Source organism: Pipistrellus kuhlii, unplaced genomic scaffold (assembly GCF_014108245.1).
Source record: "Pipistrellus kuhlii isolate mPipKuh1 unplaced genomic scaffold, mPipKuh1.p scaffold_m20_p_17, whole genome shotgun sequence".
In the NCBI taxonomy this organism is placed as follows: Eukaryota; Metazoa; Chordata; class Mammalia; order Chiroptera; family Vespertilionidae; genus Pipistrellus; species Pipistrellus kuhlii.
The window spans coordinates 15,068,724-15,073,413 of NW_023425482.1; the positions used below are offsets into that span (position 1 = coordinate 15,068,724).

The 4,690-nt window shown below is 37.2% G+C and overlaps 1 non-coding gene across 1 annotated transcript; it reads left to right on the top strand.

Moving 5' to 3' along the window:
• Nucleotides 1-336: 336 nt before the first annotated feature.
• Nucleotides 337-471, top strand: LOC118721050. The gene has a single exon (XR_004988617.1). It is a non-coding gene; the product is annotated as a small nucleolar RNA SNORA76 (small nucleolar RNA).
• The last annotated feature ends 4,219 nt before the right edge of the window (nucleotides 472-4,690 follow it).

The window sequence follows — 4,690 nt, forward strand, 5'->3', positions numbered from 1 at the left end:
CAAAGAGAAAGCATCTATTACAGTTTTCTTTCAGCCAAACCTTTATAATCCCAAACACGTTGTAAAGAATTTTTTTTTTAGACTCTTGCAAACAATTTCAGCAATAACTAAACTTCCACTTTGCCAAACCTGCTTGGACAGGTATATCAAAACTATGCAGAAAATAACCAGGCGGCTGGCAATAGTCTGACCACCTGCCAGCATTTCAGTATTTTTTTTTTTAATTATCAGTTTCCTCCTCTTGTTACTATCATATTAGTCAGTGAAGAAAGATCTTATTATTCTCTCTCTCTTTTTTTTCTTCTTGGGACACACACCAAAAAAAAAGGTTTCAGAGGCTGCCTTTCCGCCCCCATCGCACCTGCCTGTGATGCCCAGGGCGGTCAGGCTGCAGCGCCAGGGCACATGCTTGCACATTACTGGGGCCAACTGCTCCCACAGCAGCATTCCTTTTAACTGTGAGCAACATAGCTGGCACTGCTCTGGGATGGGTGGTTGTCTGGGGTTTGTAACTACCTAATCCTTAAACTATGCCCTAGGGCAGGGGTCGGCAAACTACGGCTCGAGAGCCACATGCGGCTCTTTGGTCCCCTGAGTGTGCCTCTTCCACAAAATACCATGGCCTGGGCGAGTCTACTTGGAAAAAGTGGCGTTAGAAGAAGTTTAAGTTTAAAAAACTTGAGTCTCAAAAGAAATTGCAATCGTTGTACTGATGATAAGGTCTATTTTATTTTAGTCTCCACTCACCTCCACGCTCTCCCATACACATTGAGCTTTGGAACAACCTTTGCCCAGCATTGCTATCAGACACTCCAGACTTATCAGAGCTCAAATATGAGAGCAGAACTCAAATCCTACAAGGTTGAGGCACTGATGAAAATATATGGGCTATTGTGTAGCCGACTCCCATTGGTTCTTCCACTAGCCAGTCCAAAAACACTAAACTCCAACCCTAAGGGATTCCTACTCCTTAACTTAAGGGTTCACGAGGAGGAGAGAGCACTGAAGAGTTAGCAAACAACAGTTCTGTGGTACCTGCAGCTCTCCACAGGAAGCCCCTCTTTTCTCTATGACCAAGCACACTAGGAAAGTCACAGGTCGGTACCTGCTGCTGACCCTTCCTACCAGACAGGGTAACTGATAACCGAGGAGAATACAGCAGCTCACAGGCCATAAAACTGGAAAAGAAGAGCAATGTAAATGCAATAAGAAACAAAAACTAAATATATGTTCTCTACATTATCAAAACAAATGGACCAGGAACTTAAAATACATACAATAATTATCCTCAAAGACAAGATGGAGAATGGTAGTAACATGAAAGAGGAATGAGAATACCAAGTCCCAAGTAAAGGTCAAGTGGAGTCAAGCTACTATAAAATAACTGCATTCTTTTGGAAAGAAAAAAGTACTAATTTCAAGTAAACTTTATCAAATCAAGGATAAATATTGCAGTCAACTGAATATGTACTGAAAATGAGAAAGGAATAGGAATAACAAAAATACTTGATAAATCCAAAGTTATACAAGCAAGCGGAGAAAAAGAAACAAAGAGAAAGAGGAAATAGAGATAAAGCAAGATTATAGACTTGGTAATAATTGCAGTAATAACTGTAACTAAATTAAATGTTAATGAAATAAACATTCTATAAAAGAAAAAGATTTTCAGATTGGATAGATATAAAAAACCCTACTATATGCTGTCCACAAGGTATGTTTTCTTTTTAGATTTTTTAATTGATTTTTTTCTTAAGAGAGAGAAAGGGAGAGAGAGAGAGAGATAAACTTCAATGTGAGAGCAAAACTGACTCAGCTGCCCCCTGCACACCTCCTACTGGGGATCAAGCCTGCAACTGGGACATGTGCCCTGACCAGAAATGGAACCGGCAACCTTTCAGTACATGGGATGACACCCAACCAATTCAACCACACTGGCTAGGGCAATAATGTATGTTTTAAAGGACCAAAAACGATTTAAAATAAAGAAATGAGGAAAGATATATTATAATAACATTAACTAAAATAATGCTGGTGTAAACATATTAATATCAGACAAAGAAGAATGTTAAGCAAGAAATGTCACTTAAATAAATAAAGACATCTCTTAAGGACAGAAACGTCATAACAGAGTTTAACTGAACTTAATCAGAGTAAGTTTATTTTTTATATATTACTAATTTCTAATATTTTCTTTAGAGCTTGTAACATATATACAAAGCCAGATGAGAAATTAGGCTGTTGAATGGGGTTTTTCTTCATATTTTTATTTCTTTATGTTTTGTTTTTGTTGACTAGTCAAGCTTCATAAGGCTATATAAACAGGAGGGCTTGTAGGAACCTTCTCTAAAGTACTAACAAGCACCAATATAATGAAAGCTAGCATTAAGCTCCTTGGGTTGCGTGGCATGGCAAAGAATGTTACATGTACTATCTCAACTGAGGGAAATTCTGCTGCTCAGACCTGGAAAGTAAAACTGAGTTGAGCTTTACACTCTATTCCTGACTAATTGTTTTTTTATTTTTAATCCACGATTCTAAAGGTGCTACAGGCATTCCTTTCTTGTTTTCCTTAAAAATGTGCATGAGTTATAGCTATACATCAGGCCATTTACAGGAATAAAATATCAGCAAAACAGTAAAATGTGATGATTCCAATAATAACGATAAACATAAATATTTTTCTGAGTTATCAATAAGCAGAATTATCAAGATACTAGGAAATTGCTGGGCCAATGTGGTTCAGTGGTTGAGCATCAATCTATGAACTAGGAAGTCATGGTTCAATTCCCAATCAGGTCATACGCCTGGCTTGCGAGCTAGATCCCCAGGAGGCAGCCAACCAATGGTTCTCTTCTCAACATTGATGTTTCTCTTTCTCCCTCTCCCTTCCTCTCTGAAATCAATAAAAATATTTTTTAAATAAATAAATGAGTTAAAAAGAAAAGATAATGGGAAATCTCATTGCCTTCATTAATAATCTTGAAAGGATAAAGGAGAACTACTTATCTGACCCAAAGGATTATTTCAAAGGATTTTACAATATTAACTAAAAAAAATTCTTTTAATTAAAATCTTTCTTTTGAAAAATATACATTAAACCAGTGGTTTGTAATTGCATGCTTATCAGGCTTGTGAAAACAGATTCTGGGCTCCTCCAAGGAGTTTTTGAATCAGCAGGTCTGAAGTCAGGCAAATAATTTGCATTTCTCATGAATTTCCAGGAAATGATGATGATGCTGGTTCCAGGACCAAACTTTGAAAGAGCAGCCACTTCACGCAAATGAATGGACCCTCCTAGGAATTCTCTAATCTCCAGTATCTGAGTAATTCTTTGTTTTTTCCTACTCTAACACAGGAATTAGTTTAACTTGAATGAGATTTCTTCCACATGAAAAGTTAACAAACACTTAATTGGATATTTTCCATAAAACGATTCTTGGGACTGACCCAATTCCCAGAGACCCTCCATGTGTCTCAAATCATGCCTGCTCAGGGACCTGCGGCGCTTAAATACAGTGGTGCTCCACAATCCTCCTTCAAGATTCTAGAGTCCCAGAAGGTGAACTTTATTGTGGTGTTTGCTCTTTCAAATCTGTTCACATCACTGCATTTTATGTAACTCCTTATTCCCATGAGCACTGAATCCCATTAAAGCAGAAAAACACTGCAATTGAAACTACCCAGCAAAGCCAGGAGTATCCATGAGACACTAATACTTGTATTCTGCTTTTTTATCTGATGCGTAGCGTGTCTAACTTACAACAGGGAATAGATGTAAACAAAAATCTTACTAAGAGCAACAATAAGTTGGAAAGGAAACCAAGTGGGACATTAAGACACAGTATCTTTAGTTAGGATGGCACACAACGCAGCAGAACAGAAAGAAATGAGTCCCTCCAGAGATGTGTCTGGTAGGACATGTGCTATACAAAAAAAGTGTGCACGAGAACAGGTCAGAGAGAACAATCAGCAAGTCTCCCAGATCACTAGGGGAAAATCAGTATCACAGCACTGACCAGGATGGATTAAATATGTTTTAAAGATCTGCTGTACAACACTGTACCTAGAGTCAACAATATTATATTGTACACTTAATAACTTGGCAAGAGGGTATATCTCATGTTCAGTGTGCCTACCAAAATAAAATAAAATAAAATAAAATAAAATAAAATAAAGCAAAATAAAATAAAATGTAAATGTGTGTGCACATATAAAGACGAGACAATCTCAAACATCACAAATTGTTTCATAGATGAGATCCTGTCAGTGGCAGATGTAGTTGTTTCACTAACTCAGGGTTTGTGTTCTGCAGATCTGATAGGGTAGAGAATGAGGATGGAAGACAAGATACCATGTGAATTAAGATCGCTGTGGGGAGAATCTGTAAGGAGGATATATGTGGCTAAATGTGTGCGTTATAGGGTAGATCCTCTGCACATACACACAGTGACTACATTATTTAAATTCAAGTTGTCTTACTTCTCAGCACCTTTGAAATGATACAAACCCTTATATATTATTTATTATCCCAGTTTCTCCAATTCCACGCATTTTTTTTCAGGTACTTAATTACATACAATCGCCTATGATTGTTTAAAAGGCACTTGTGTGACTTGTTTGAAATAAACTAAATTATAGTCAAGTTGTTTGTATATATGTACAACATCTGAGTGAGATGAGAAAATATTTT